Below are 16934 nucleotides of genomic sequence, written 5' to 3'. Positions count from 1 at the left end.
CTAGGAAGAAGTTGCTGTGGCTGAGGTTGAAGAGGTTGCTGCCTATGTTCTCTTCAAGGATTTTGATGGATTCCTTTCTCACATTGAAGTCCTTCATCCGTTTTGAGTCTATTTTCATGTGTGGTATAAGGAAATAGTCCAATTTCATTTTTCTGCATGTGGCTCTCCAATTTTGCCAGCACCATTTGTTGAAGAGGCTGTCTTTTTTCCATTGGACATTCTTTCCTGATTTGTCAAAGATTAGTTGACCACAGAGTTGAGGGTCTATTTCTGGGCTCTCTATTCTGTTCCATTGATCTATGTGTCTTTTTTTGTACCAGTACCATACTGTCTTGATGATGACAGCTTTGTAATAGAGCTTGAAGTCCGGAATTGTGATGCCACCAACTTTGGCTTTCTTTTTCAATACTTCTTTGGCGATTCGAGGTCTTTTCTAGTTCCATATAAGTTTTAGGATTGTTTGTTCCATTTCTTTGAAAAAAATGGATGGTATATTGATAGGGATTGCATTAAATGTGTGGATTGCTTTAGGTCGAATAAACATTTCACAATATTTGTTCTTCCAATCCATGAGCATGGAACATTTTTCCATTTCTTTGTGTCTTCCTCAATTTCTTTCATGAGTACTTTATAGTTTTCTGAGTATAGATTCTTTGTCTCTTTGATTAGGTTTATTCCTAGGTATCTTATAGTTTTGGGTCCAATTGTAAATGGGATTGACTCCTTAATTTCTCTTTCTTCTGTCTTGTTGGTGTAAAGAAATGCAACTGATTTCTGTGCATTGACTTTATATCCTGACACTTTACTTAATTCCTGTAAAAGCTCTAGCAGTTTTGGAGTGGAGCCTTTTAGGTTTTCCACATGTAGTATCATATCATCTGCAAAGAGTGATAGTTTGACTTCTTCTTTGCTGATTTGGATGCCTTTAATTTCTTTTTGTTGTCTGATTGCTGAGGCTAGGACTTCTAGTACTATGTTTAATAGCAGTGGTGACAACGGACATCCTTGCTGTGTTCCTGACCTTAGCAGAAAAGCTTTCAGTTTTTCTCCATTGAGAATGATATTTGCAGTGGGTTTTTTATAGATGGCTTGATAATATTGAGGTGTGTGCCCTCTATCCCTACACTTTGAAGAGTTTTAATCAGGAAGGGATGCTTCAATTTGTCAAATGCTTTTTCATCATCTATTGAGAGTATTTTATGGTTCTTATTCTTTCTTTTATTAATGTATTGTATCACATTGATTGATTTGCAGATGATAAACCAACCTTGCAGCTCTGGAATAAATCCTACTTGGTCGTGGTGAATAATCCTTTTAATGTACTGTTGGATCCTAATGGCCAGTATTTTGGTGAGAATTTTTGCATCTGTGTTCATCAAGGATATTGGTCTGTACTTCTCTTTTTTGATGAGATCTTGTCTGGTTCAAGGTGATGTGGGCCTCATAAAATGAGTTTGGAAGTTTTCCTTCCGTTTCTATTTTTTGGAACAGTTTCAGGAGAATAGGAATTAATTCTTCTTTAGATGTTTGGTAGAATTCCCCTGGGAAGCCATCTGGCCCTGGACTTTTGTTTGTTTGGAGATTTTTGATGATTGTTTCAATCTCCTTACTGGTTAGAGGTCTGTTCAGGTTTTCTATTTCTTCCTGGTTCAGTTGTGGTAGCTTATATGTCTCTAGAAATGTATCCATTTCTTTCAGATTGTCAAATTTGTTGGCATAGAGTTGCTCATAGTATGTTCTTATAATTGTTTGTATTTCTTTAGTGTTGGTTGTGATCTCTTCTCTTTCATTCATGATTTTATTTATTTGGGTCCTTTCTCTTTTCTTTTTGATAAGTCTGGCCCCGGGTTTGTCAATCTTATTAATTCTTTCAAAGAACCATCTCCTAGTTTCGTTGATTTGTTCTATTGTTTTTTTAGTTTCTATTTCATTGATTTCTGCTCTATCTTTATGATTTCTCTTCTCCTGCTGGGTTTAGGGTTTCTTTATTTTTCTTTCTCCAGCTCCTTTAGATGTAGGGTTAGGTTGTGTACTTGAGACCTTTCTTGTTTCTTGAGAAAGATTTGTAGCTCTATATATTTTCTTCTTAGGACTGCCTTTGTTGTGTCCCACAGATTTTGAACTGCTGTGTTTTCATTATCATTTGTTTCCATGAACTTTTCAATTCTTCTTTAATTTCCTGGCTGACCCATTCATTTTTTAGAAGGATGCTATTTAGTCTCCATGTATTTGGGTTCTTTCCAAATTTCCTCTTGCGATTGAGTTCTAGCTTCAGAGCATTGCAGTCTGAATATATTCAGGGAATGATCCCAATCTTTTGATACCACTTGAGACCTGATTTATGACTCAGGATGTGATCGATTCTGGAGAATGTTTCATGTGCAGTAGAGAAGAATGTGTATTCTGTTGCTTTGGGATAGAATGTTCTGAATATATCTGTGATGTCCATCTGGTCCAGTGTGTCATTTAAGGCCTTTATTTCCTTGTTGATCTTTTGCTTGGATGATCTGTCCATTTCGGTGAGGGGAGTGTTAAAGTCCCCTACTATTTTTGTATTGTTGTCAATGTATTTCTTTGATTTTGTTATTAATTGGTTTATATAGTTGGCTGCTCCCATGTTAGGGGCCTAGATATTTAAAATTGTTAGGTCTTCTTGTTGGACAGACCCTTTGAATATGATATATGCCCTTCCTCATCTCTTATTATAGTCTTTGGCTTAAAATCTAATTGATCTGATATAAGGATTGCCACCCCAGCTTTCTTTTGATGTCCATTAGCATGGTACATTGTTTTCCACCTCCTCACTTTAAAACTGGAGGTGTCTTTGGGTCTAAAACGAGTTTCTTTTAAGCAGCATATTGATGGGTATTCTTTTTTTATCCATCCTGATACCCTGTGTCTTTTGATTGGGGCATTTAGCCCATTAACATTTAGGGTAACTATTGAGAGATATGAATTTAGTGCCATTGTATTGCTTGTAAGGTGACTGTTACTGTATATTGTCTCTTTCTTTCTGATCTACTACTTTTAGGTCTCTCTTTGCATAGAGGACAACTTTCAGTATTTCCTGTAAAGCTGGTTTGGTGTTTGCAAGTTCTTTCAGTTTTTGTTTGTCCTGGAAGCTTTTTATCTCTCCTTCTATTTTCAATGATAGCCTAGCTGGATATAGTATTCTTGGCTGCATGTTTTTCTCGTTTATTGCTCTGAATATATCATGTCAGTTCTTTCTGGCCTGCCACGTCTCTGTGGATAGGTCTGCTGCCAATCTAATGTTTTTACCCTTGCATGTTACAGACTTCTTTTCCCAGGATGTTTTCAGAATTTTCTCTTTGTCACTAAGACTTGTAAATTTTACTATCAGGTGACAAGGAGTGGACCTATTTTTATGATTCTGAGGGGCGTTCCTACCATCTCCTGGATTTTTATGTTTGTTCCCTTTACCATATTATGTAAATTCTCTACAATAATTCTCTACAATATACCTTCTGCTCCCCTCTCTCTTTCTTCTTCTTCTGGAATCCCAATTATTCTAATGTTGTGTCATCTTATGGTGTCACTTATCTCTCGAATTCTCTCCTCATGGTCCAGTATTTGTTTGTCTCTCTTTTGCTTAGCTTCTTTATTCTCTGTAATTTGGTCTTCTATATCACTAAATCTTTCTTCTGCCTCATTTAGCCTAGCAGTAAGAGCTTCCATTTTTTATTGCATCTCATTAGTAGCTTTTTTTTATTTCAACTTGGTTAGATTTTAGTTCTTTTATTTCTCCAGAAAGGGCTTTTATCTTTTTGGAGAGTGTTTCTCTAATATCTTCTATGCCTTTTTCGAGCCTGGCTAGAACCTTGAGAATCATCATTCTGAACTCTAGATCTGTCATATTACCAATGTCTGTATTTATTAGGTCCCCAGATTTTGGTACTGCCTCTTGTTCTTTTTTCTTTTGTGGTGAGTTTTTCTGCCTTGTCATTTTGTCCAGATAAGGTTTGCTTTCTCCTCCTCTGGAATTTGCTGTTCTCTTTGGTGAGTAAAGTTGGTCTTGGCTGGGTTTCTTGTTCATCTTCTGGGGGAGGGGCCTGTTGTAGTGATTCTCAAGTGTCTTTGCCCCAGGTGGAATTGCACCGCCCTACCAGGAGTCAGGCTAAGTAATCCGCTTTGGTTTACTTCCAGGAGCTTTTGTTCCCTGAGTGCTTTCCGTAGAGTTCTGGAGGATGGGAATGATGATGGAGGTTTTCCAATCTCCGGCCCAGAGGAGCCGAGAGGTCAGGGTCCCGCTCCTCAGTGCGCCCTCAGAGAAAAGCGCCCAACCGCTCCTGTCTCCCTGGCCTCTGGTCACACTTGGAGGAAAGCGCTCAATTGCTCGCACTTTGAGAAAAGCACCCTGTCTTTTCCATCTCTGTGGTCTTCAGCTGAGATTTAAGCTAACCCAGCCTGCAACTGGTTCAAGGTAACCCTGAGCTGAGAGCTCACTCCTCGGCTTTGTCACTGTATCCAGCTTCCCTGCTGTAATACCTGTGAGCTCTGTGATACTCAGACACCCCTGGTCCTTCTGTGACCCCGGGGAACCTGGGGTTATGCTGACCCTGCGTGGGCTTCCCTCTGGTTTAGCCTCTGAAGCGATGTCCCTCCGTGGAGCAAACTTTTAAAAGTCCTGATTTTGTGCTCCATTGCTCTGCCACTTGCCAGGAGCCGGCCCCTCCCCCCACAGTCTATCTTCCTGTCACTTTGGATTCACTTCTCCGCAGGTCCTACCTTTCAGAAAGTGATCAATTGTCTGTTTCTAGAATTGTTACTCTTCTTCTCTTCGATTTCCCATTGGATTTGTAGGTGCTTGCAATGGTTAGATCAGCTATCTAGCTGATCTCCTGCTACGTGATGTCATCTCAGCCTGTTACTTTTCCACCATCTTGACTCCTCTTCTGTTTGTTGCACTTTGAATTCAATATAATAAAGTAACATGAATTATCATACTGTTTGTTACCACTTAGGTTTTTTTCCAATTTTCAGTTATTATAACTCATTCTTTAATGAGTACCTTTTTTTTTAAGATTTTATTTATTTATTTATCAGAAAGTAAGAGAGAGAGAGAGAGTACAGGGAGACAGAGTGGCAGAGGGAGAAGCAGGCTCCCTGTGGAGCAAGGAGCATGATGTGGGACTCAATCCCAGAACGCTGGGATCATGACTTGAGCTGAAGGCAGCCGCTTAACCAACTGAGCCACCCAGGCGTCCCTCAGTGAGCACCTTTTTATGTGCCTCCTGTTCACTTGTTCATGTATTTCTTCTGGGGAGATACCAAGATTGATGGTCATAGTATAAATACACTTAAAAGTTAATACTGTTAAATTGTTCTCCACGATGCATATAAAAATGTTTTGGTTTTATCAGGAGTGTATGTGACCATAATTTCTCCATTTGCTTGGAAATATATAACATAAAATGTTTTAATTTTCCAATTTTAAACATAATAAGTGTTATATGAGCATAGTTGTAACTTGGAATTAATTTGGATTTTCAATTAATATTTTTCCACTGTTTGCATGAGATAGTTCAGAGCTCAAAACCATGGTGATGGGGGGAAAGTGACAAAAGTTCAGGAACCATTTGATGAGTGTAAGGTTTTGTTTCTCTTGGTTTTCAGAGTAGCAGACAGTACAAATGCCTGAGCCTATTGGCTATGATTCAGAACTTAAAGTGATCTCAAGTAACCAAGGCACACTTTTAGTTACTAGGCAATGGGACAGAAGATAATCTTGGAAATGCAATCAGTACTAAATTGTGATGTATTTTATTTATTTATTTTTAAAGATAGATTTATTTATTTATTTATTTATTTGAGAAAGGAGAGAGAGAGAGCAAGCAAATGCGGGAATGAGAGGCAGAGGGAGAGGGAAAGAAAGAATCACGACCAAACTCCCTTGCTGAGTGTGGAGCCCCCTATAGGGCATGATCACAGGACCCTGAGATCAGGAGTCCAGCCTAAACAAGGAGCTGGCACTTAACCAACTCTGCTGTCCCAGTGTCTGGTGATGTGTGATATGAGGAAAATGGTATTTTATTCTTTATGGAGTGAAAGACAGTTAAAACTTTAAGTGTGTAAATGACATGATCTGAACAGCAGCAGCAAAGATAACACTGTCCATACTATGGAAATAGATTATAAGAAATTAGAGTTAGAGATATGTAAGTAGTTACATAGGATTGTATTTATGAAGAAATAGGTTTGGAGATGTTTTTGGAGATTGGAAAATGAAAAGCTACTGCTCAAGTGAATGTGTGAAAGGAGAGAAAAAACAGTCAGATATAACTGAAAATATTCTTGCATAGGCAACTGGTGGATACGAAGTTAATTTTATTGAAATTCAAATGGAAAAGACATGCAAAGAATACAGCATTTTAAAGAAGTTCTTGATAGAAAGAAGATCAACTGACTGACAGCCAACACTAGCTAGAGAGTTTTTACCATTTACCTTTGTGTAAGGACCAGATTTGACAGTATAATCAATAAAAGAGTGGATGTAGCTTGAATAACTCATAATAATCTTACAGGAGTACAGATAATAGTACTTTATGTCAGTGGAATCAATTGTGGATACAGATGGGCTCCAAGATAATCATGAATGAACACATGAATGTGACAATCACAGTATAAGGCCATTCTATTGGGCCATCCCCAGTCATGGCCAGGTTTATCAGCGTTCCTCCTGGGGCTCTGATGAACGCACTTTATAACTTCCAGTTCCCTAATGATTTGCACCTCACCGGTTTTCTCTTTACCAAATAGTCCTTATCTACTGAATTCCTCACTCTGCTGCTTCCTGTGCTTCTCTCCTAGTAGTTAAAGAACCTGGACTGAGAACTTCTTAATTATACTTCCCTTAAAGCTATAAATTTGTAGCTTTCAAAGGCTCTTCAGAGTCTCTGCCCTATTCTAGCTTTAGAAGTCTGAAATAAAGAAATGAGTTACCTTCCCTTTTTTGGAAATCATGTGAGTTTGGCTCAGGACGACTTTGTTCTCCCCAACTTTCCCTCTCTCCCAACATCCAACTTCTGCTCTTCCTTTATGAAATAGGTCTGTCTGTAGAAAAAGCAGTGGGAAGAAAAATTCCATAATACCAACTTACTAATTCATAAGAAGAAATACAACTTTAGAGTGGACCAAAATGCTTGACTTGGAAGAACTGCTGCATGAAAAGTTAATTACGATAAGAAGGCCAGCTTATTATTTTACTCTGAGAAGAAAATTTCCAAAGCAAATAGGCCCATTCTTTAGGCAACACATTCTCTCCTTGTGGACGTATTATTTGGTAAGCTAAATAAAATAAATTAGAATTCATTTTTGGGATGACAACTTCATAACAAGTGGTACAATAGATGATTCAAATTTTAAGTGCCATGTCCTAAATTTAATGTTTATATCACTGCAGACTATATCGAGGTTGTTTGGCTATTATCCTTGATTCCCAGTACTCATAGTTCTAGACAGTGCTGGGTGGACATCATCACCCTTTGCCTCTTTGGGTTTTCCCTGTTTATTACAAAATAAGAGATTATGTAGAGTTAGCATAGAGTTGGTAGATATAGATAATAATAACACATCTCAAAAATGTAATACAGGGAAATAAGGGGAAAAAAGGAAGTGTAATGAATAGAGTGCTGATATAAGAGTATCATGAATTGGTAGAAATTGGGTTCAAGTTAAGTATGCAAAATTTTGTTAAACTTAAAAAAGAGTGAGGTATTGGGTTTATATGTTAAGTAATGAATCACTAAATTATATCCCTTAAACCAATTCTACACTAATGTTAACTAACTTGAATTTAAATTAAAAAAATTAATAAATAAAAAAATTTAAATCTAAGAAATATGGGAGTGACCTAACCATTTTGTAGCTGTCCTCAGAGAACAGTAAATATATGTTTATTTATTTTAATTTTCAAAGATGATAAGTAGTTTAGAAGTTAAAAACCTTAGGTTTGGCAAGGGTAAATGATGTAGTATGAGGCACTTCTATGTACCACATCCATTTCTTATGCCAGAAGATATTGCAGAACTATGAGTGGGAATCCTGAAGCATTTGGGTCCTTTTTGATACTCAAGCCAGTCTGAATTTAATCAGATATCACAGCCAGGCTGTCATTGTTCACATAGATGGAACTATTAGTCCAATTATTTTGTTGTAAGGTCACAGAACATCAGAAATGGCAAACATGTAGGTTCTTTAAAAGGGTAATAGGATAGAGAATTTTGAAAATCGTTGCCTCAGTAGGCAATCATAAATAATGCCTTAATTTCTGCATCATACAAGGATAGGTACATAATTATAGACTAACACCCAATGAAACAAATTGAAAGCTGCTACTTTAGAAATGCTTGCTTATAAATATATACATACATCATAAAATTGAAAAAAGGCAACGAACCTTTACTCTTTATCCATTATACCACTGAAATATCTGAGATGTTTTGATGCCCCTTGTTATGCCTGACTTAGTAAAGGATACATAGTAAATGATCCTCAAGTAACTAACCTCAATTCTTGCCTTTTATTTGGTTACTTACAGAATCTATACATAATTCATTTAGAAAGCAAATTCTGGTCCCACACTACAGAGGGAAGATCTGAGCTAAAGAAGTACACAAAATTGGGCCGCCTAGGTGGCTCAGCCGTTTAAGGGTCAAACTCTTGGTTTCTGGTGAAGTCATGATCTCAGAGTCCTGAGATCGAGCTCCACATCGGGCTCCCTGTTTATAGATGAGTATGCCCCTTACACTCTCTTTTTCTCCTTCTGCTGCTCCCCGCAACCCTCCTCAGAAACCTCTCTCTCTAAAATAAATAAATAAAAACAATATAAATAAAATACAATATACTGAATAATAATATATTATATTATCAATTGTATTCTATTAGTATATAATTAATTATATTACAATATATAATATATTAATATAGAATTAATAAAAATATTAATCTAATATTAAAATAAATAAAAATAAAAAATAAAATGTAGACAGAAATAAAAGTGTTGCACATATTTACTTCATATTTATTCTGAAATGTGTGATAGCTTTAGGAAAAAGGGAGAGACATTCTGAATATTACTTTACATGTATTCTGTTACATACAAGATGAGTACTTGTTGCAGAGAGTTCACATTAAACTTTATGTACATGGTTGGGTCATTTAACTTCCAACTAGAAAAAAGGAATCAATCTTTTTCTTTCTTTCTTTCTTTCTTTTTTTTTTTTTTAAAGATTTTAATTATTTATTTGACAGAGAGAGACAGTAAGATAGGAAACACATGCAGGGGGAGTGGGAGAGGGAGAAGCAGGTTTCCTGCTGAGCAGGTAGCCCAACACGTGGGGCTCCATCCCAGGACCCCAGGATCATGACCTGAGCTGAAGGCAGCTGCTTAACGACTGATGTACCCAGGCACCCCAGAAGGAATCTTTCAATATTGGGAGAAGATGGAGGAAGTATCTCTGGTGTGCTGTGGTAGTCGGCTAATGCAATTTGATGTTTATATCATTATTCACCACAGAGTTTCTATTGGGATACAAAGATGGGGATTTGGGGAGCATTTAAGTTCTTATTTTACCACTTTGATTAGTCCTGAAGAGAGCTATTTTACTTTAGGGGAAGGATGGAGACCACTCTCCATTCCCTTAGCCAGGCTGGTGAAGTAGATGAGCTTAATCCTATAACCCAAACTTTAAATCTCACTGGGAAAAAATATATTTCTCTCTCCCAAACACACTAGTCCTGCCAATTACTGCCACTTGGAAGACAGCTGCTTAGAATATAGTCCCTTTTTATGTTTCATAATAACTAAAAGATTGAAGCCAACAAGGCTAATGTGATTTGTAAAAATAATTGAGGTCAATATGTTCAGACTAGAGAGTGGAAGACTTACTATTAAATATAAATGAAATTATAATCTTCTTGATCTGAATGATAAGCACAGAGAAAGTCAGGAACAACTCAAGCAAAATTCAGCCTAAATAATTATAAGAATTGAAAGATGAAATGCTTGGTTATAACGTCTACCTGACATTTCATGGTAGACTGAGCAGATGAAAAACATCATTATAACATTAAAATAGCCTATGATATCCGAATTACTTATCACTAAACATAATTAAAATCTTCTTAATAATTTAATTGCACACCATCAAAATAAACACGTTCCTTAGCAAAATGTCACCTGAATCTTTTTTTATAGTTAGTTCACATTAAAAAAAAAAAACACTGGGTAAATGAAGTTAAAAACAATAGAAATATAATTCATTATTAAAGATATGTGCATCATTATAAAATAATCCCCACTGAAGGGCAGTAAAAGCAATTTCTCTTATTATAAACACACATATCATCAAATCTGTAAGAGCACAAGACTTCACTCATTTATTTTTCCATTCAACAATGATTTATTGGATACTTTAATATGCTCTGTATGGTACCTGACACAATGTGGGCTCATAATAATTTTGGTTTAATAAAGATGAATAAATATAAATGATGCGATTCTGTACCAAAACCATACACTTACAACTGTTAAAATATTTTTTATTAGGATCATCTGCATAAATAAAATTTTACAATGTTATAAATCAAGTTGGAAGGTCCAAGATTAAAAATGCATTTGCTAGTTTGATTCCAATTTAATTTTAGAAAATTAAATTCCAAAACAACTAAATGAGATTATTGTCTCCTACATATTTTTAAGTGCACCATGTTAGTGTATGAAAATTAAGAGCAGCACTACTAAACACTAAGTTGTCAATAACTGAAGTTCTCATGGGCTCATTTGTGGAAATAGGAATCACATTCTGGCTCCCTCTTGCAAGGCCTCCCCATTCTTTCTCATGTGACTCCAGCCTTCCTGGGAGAACCATGAGCTTCCTTTGGAAGGAAGATTACAACTAAGAAGTCACAATCTCAATCAAAATGATAAAGCGATTATAACTAATAATGCTAAGAAAATGTTATCCCAGCTGGATACTCTATTGAAAGAATCTGGTTGTCATCTAAAGATCTTAATTTGAAATTAATTGAGACTGTGTAATTTTCCAATTATCTCATGATGACTGCAAGAACTTTGAAGGAAAAAAATGCAGACTAACTTAGTTCTCTGACTTGGACAGTCAGTATTTTCCTTACCTATAGTTTGCTGCAGATTCTGGTCTAAAAATGAGACTATAGTACAAATACTGTGGATGTATGGATTTCCTATTTCCTAACAGAATCAACAGAAGGGAGGAAATGTTCTATGGGAAACTGGTATGAATGAAATTATGTAAGTTAACACTTTCTGATGTAAGAAACAAATGGGAAAGATAGTATGAAAGGTATGTTGAACTGGTAGCTTTTAATTCCTACATTTCAGTTTCACTCCTTCAAAAAGAACTGACCATTTGAAAGGCAAAAAAATTGTATTTTTTATATTTTATGCTCCATTCCTTTTTATTGAGGTATAATTGACATAAAAATCAACTGTATATATTTCAAATATACTATTTGTTACATTTTCGTGTAGGTACACTTATGAAAACATCACAAATATCAAGATAGTGAACATATCTTTTATGTTCCTTATGTCTGCTCAAGCTACCATGAAATGTCAGGTAAACATTATAACCCAAAACTTTCTTAGGCACTTTACAGCTTTTCCCTGCCCACTCTATTCCCATCCCTATGTAATTACCAATGAATTTCTGTCCATATAGATTAGTTGCATTACTATAATTTTATGTACCTGTTGTCATACAGAAGGTACTTTTTTTTTTTTTTTTTTTTTTTTTTTTTTTGGTCTGAGTTCTTCAGTAAGAATAATTTTTTTAAGTTAATGTTCAGAAGTATTCCATTACATAGATATACCACAATTTATTTATTCATTTACTTATTGGTAGACATTTTAGTTGTTTTGATTTTTGGAGTGTAATGAACAAAGGTGCTATAGAAATCTGTGTACAGGTCTTTGCATTGACATACACTTTCTCCTCAACAAATTCTTTGGAGTGGGATAGCTGGATTATATTGTGGCTAACTTTGTAATAAAGGGCTAGACTGCTTTCCAAAGTAGTTGAATCATTTTGCATTCCTATTCAAAGTGCATGAGATATCTACACCTATACCACCCTGAAAGTGCCTGGTTTCATCTGAAGTGCATGAAAGGTTTGGTTTCTCCCTTTCTTTGCCAACGTTTGGTGTTTTCAGGCTTCTAATTTTAGCCATTCTCAGAGGTAAGTAGTAGTATATCATTGTAGTCTTAATTTACATTTCCTTAATGACTAATGATATTGAGAAGCATCTTTTTCTTTTTCCTTTACTTGTAATGATTTTGTCTGGTTTTATAATAAGGATAGTTTTAGCCTCATAGAATAAATTAAAAATAACCGTTCAGGGGCGTGTGGGTGGCTCAGTTGGTTGGACGACTGCCTTCGGCTCAGGTCATGATCCTGGAGTCCTGGGATCGGGTCCCGCATTGGGCTCCCAGCTCCATGGGGAGTCTGCTTCTCCCTCTGACCTTCTCCTCGCTCATGTTCTCTCTCACTGTCTCTCTCTCAAATAAATAAATAAAATCTTAAAAAAAATAAATAACCTTTCATATTTTTTTTTAATTTTCAGAAAGAGTTTTTTAAAATTAATAATATCTCTTCCTAGAAGTTTTGTAGAATTCACTATAGTACTCATTTGTTCTTGGAATATTATTTTGAGAGTGTTTTTAAAGATAAATTAAACAGTTTTGATATGTACAGGGCTATCCAGGTTACCTATTTCTTCTTCAGTGTGCTTTGGTAGATAATTTGTGTTTTCAAGGAATGTCCATTGTATCTAGTTTGTCCATTTATTGGCTTATAATACTTCATAATATAGTTGTGTTATTCTCTTAATATCTGTAAAATCTATAATACCTGTAAAAGGCCACTTCTTTCATTCCTGATATTGGGATATTGTTGTCTTCTCATTTATTTTCTATGATCAATCTAAGGGCTTACCATTTTTTCCCCAAAGAACCAGTTTTTAAATTTATTGATTTTTCTTTATGCTTTTTAATTTTATTTATTTTTGTCATTCTTTTCCTTCTTGTCTTTATTCTGAGTTTACTCAATTGATTCTTTTCTAGTTTCTTATGGTACAGTGGAAGTCATTGGTTTGAGTCCTTTCTTCTTTTCTAATATGGGCATTTGATATTAAAAATTTCCATTCAGTACTACTTTAGCAGGATTTTATAATTTTTATATGTTCTGTTTTCCTTTTAGTTCACTTCAAAATATATTTTTAATTTCACTTTTTATAACTTCTTTGATCCATAGGTTATTAAGAAGTTTGTTATTTAGCTTCCAAATGTTTGGCAGTTTCTGAGAGGTCTTTCTGTTTTTGAGTTTAAATTTAATTCCACAAGAACAGATAATATAATTTGTATGACTTGACGCCTTTTAATTTGTTGAAGTTTGTTTTATGATCTTGATAAATGTTCCCTATGCACTTCAAAAGAGCTTGTATTCGGCTAGCTTTGGGTTGAGAAGTCTATAAATGTCAATTAGATGAAGTTGAATGATAGTGTCTTTACATCTTTACTGATTTCCTCTCTACTTATTCTCTCAATCATTGAGAGTGGCATTAAAGTCTCCGACTATAATTGTGAATTTGTCTAGTTCCCCTTGCAGTTCTATCAGTTAGTTATTGCTTTGTGTGTTTCAAAGTTTTGTTATTAGAGGAATAAACATTTAGAACTGCTATGTTCACTTGATATGTTAACCCCTTCAACATTACCAAATGCCTTCTTTACCCCTAGTGATATTCTTTGTTTTGAGAATTACCCGTCCAAGATGAATGTAGCAACTAAAACTTTCCTCCTTCTTTTCCACTACCTTCTTCCTTTTCAAACAACATCCATTTGTTATCTCAGAGTTATGCAAGTCAAGAATCATGGTAACTAGGCTCTCTGTTTAGGATTAAAGAGACTGAAATCAAGATGTTAGTTGGACTGGAATGTCATCTCAAGTCTCACAGAAAAAAAAAAATATATATATATATATCTCTACCAAGCTCGTTCAGGTGGTTAGAAGAATCCAGTTCCTCGTGGTTTTAGGATGAAATTTTCTGTCCTTAGCTTTTGGCTGCTGATTGTTCTCAATTGCTAGAGACCATACTCCAGGTTTATGCTTGGCCCCTTCCATCAACAAGCCAGCAACAGTGCATATAGTTCTTCTAATGCTTCAAATCTCCATAACTTTTCTTTCTGTAGTAAGTCAGGAAAAAAAACTCTGTTTTTGTGATTAGATTAATATCCCCTCCAATCTTTTTCTGATTAACTTAAAGTTAACTAATGGGGACTGAAATTAAATATTTGATATCCTTTTGCCATGAAATATAATGGACCTACAGCATAATATCTCATCATATTCATAGTCCCAGGGATTAGGGCAGGAAATTGGGGGCGGGGATGTAGAATGTTTAGGAGTCTGCCTATCATTACTCTTCTCGACTCCAACCTAGTCTTTTCTTCTAGACATCTCCTGTGTACGCGGCTCTAATGTTCAAAATGGAGATCCTTTCAGTGTCTCCTGGCTCTGCTACTATCATCTTTTGCCTAGTCATATGGGTTAAAAGTTTTGTTATTTTTAGCTCTTTCTTCTATGACTTTTGCCCATCTAATTAACCATCGCATTTGATCTCCACTGCCCCCGAAATGATGGGTACATCCATCAAATCCTCTCGTTTGTTCCTCTTCTACTTGGGCTTTTCAATGGCCTCTAAGCCAGTACAGAGATGTCAGCCTCTCCCATCTTGTCTTGTACTTGTATGCACTTTATAACTTTCAAAATGTCTTCACATATATTATTTAAGGCTTGTGACAATTCTGTGGAGTAAGCATTATGACTTCAGTGTACAGATGAGTTCACTGTGAGAAAGTTAAACTTCAAACTAACTCAGTATCCCATGGCTAGTAATTTGTTATCAAAACATGCTTCATTCATCTCTTTTTCTCTTGAGAAACACAGCTTTCTTTATTTAGTATTTGCACAAAATTTCTTTTTCCATTCTTTTAATTTTAACCTATGTGTATCTTTATATTGAATGTGTATTTCTTATGGGCAGCATAGTGTTAACATCTTGCATTTTAATCCAATATGAGATTCGCTGATTTTTAGTTGGAATGTTTAAATCACTTACTTATATGTGGTTAAAACCATGACTAGGTTAAAATCTATCTCAATATTTTTTCTGTGTAGCTCATCTTTGTTATAATTTTTTCTTATTCTGCCTTGTTTCAGAATGAGTATTTTTTTATTATTCCACTTTATCTCCTTTACAGTTGAATTAAGTTTGTTTTATTCTAGTGGTTATTTTAGAGTTTATAATACCTTCTATATCTTTACCTTATCACAGGCTATTATATGTAGCATTATACCATTTCATGTATTGTATAGTAAAGGAAACTTAAAATAATATTCTTGTTTTCTCCCCTTCTCATTCTCATGCTATTATTGACATCACTTTGGTCATATATATGTTATAATAGCACAACACCTTCTTAAAATTTCTGTATAGCTCAATTATCTAAAAAAGATATTATAATAATAATAAAACAATCTTATGTATTTACCCACATAGTACCATTTCAGGTCTCTTCATTCTTTTGTTTTGACTATATTTCCATCTGGCATCACTTTCCTTTGGTATGAAAGAATTCATTTATCTTTCTTGTAGCTCAGATCTGCTACTGATGAGTATTGTGGTTTTCTTATGTTTGAAAAATTCTATATTTTGTTTTCATATTTAAAAAAATTCTTCCCTAGTACAGGTTTCTGGCTGTCCACTCCTCTGCTCCTGTTCAGCTACTGCCCAGGATGTGAGAAGGAAAAAAGTTGGCTTGTGGCCGTTGTACTGAACAGTGAGTGGGTAAAGTGTCTCTGAGCCTATCAAGGGCCTGCATTGGCCCTGCTGATGTCAAGTACAGTATCAGTTCTGTGCCAAAGGCAGTATATTATTAAATAACAATAGGAAAATACCATGACAGGACTAGAGAGAAACCAGGAAAGAAAGGAAAGTTTATTTTCTGCTTTGGAAAAAGAGTCCTCATTTTCATTTTGCACTGGGTGTGGGAAATTATGTAGCTGGCCCTGTTTTGACGGTTGATGCGATATGGAGAGGATCTGGATGAGGGTACAGAAGAAATTCGTAGTTGAATGGGAGGGACAAAAGTTCCAAATACTAAGGGCTATGGGAGAAAATAGAAGTGGTTGCTGTAAGACCAAGGAGGATGATGTATAACAGTCACATATTTTTAAAGATATATTCATTTATTTTAGAGAGTGAGAAAGGGAGAGGACATGTGCACGTGCACATGAGTGAGTGGGGGGGAGGGGCAGAGGAAGAGAATTTTCAAGCAGATTCCCCCGTGAACAAGGAGCTGGACTTCTCCACTCAATCTCAGGACCCATGATATTATCACCTGAGCTGAAACCAAGAGTCACATACTCAACACACTGAGCCACCCAGTGCCCCAACAGTTACTTTTTTAAATGAAATGCTGTATATTGTGCCACATAAACACTTACTATCAAAATCTCCTGTAAATTTTATATTTCTTAAAATCCGCTTATAAGAATACAGTATGTTTTATGAAAACAAAAAAAATTGTATGTAATCTAAAAATAAGTATTATAAATCTTAAGTAAAGTACATATAATAATAAAGTATTAGGAAACTCGTTTTCCCCTGTATCCCACAAATATTCATTTAATAGCAATTTAAGTATTATTTATAAAGCATAGTAAAAATATTTTCTTTTTCTGAAACCACATCATCATTTAGGAGGGATAGTATAGGGATCTGAACTAGGGATAGGACAGCATGGATTAAGAGAAGAAGGCAGGGGGCGCCTGTGTGCCTCAGTGGGTTAAAGCCTCTGCCTTCGGTTCAGGTCATGA

The sequence above is a fragment of the Mustela erminea genome, chromosome 7 (assembly GCF_009829155.1).
Source record: "Mustela erminea isolate mMusErm1 chromosome 7, mMusErm1.Pri, whole genome shotgun sequence".
NCBI classification, from domain to species: domain Eukaryota; kingdom Metazoa; phylum Chordata; class Mammalia; order Carnivora; family Mustelidae; genus Mustela; species Mustela erminea.
The sequence above is the reverse complement of the archived record's forward strand: the minus strand, read 5'-3'. Positions refer to the sequence as shown.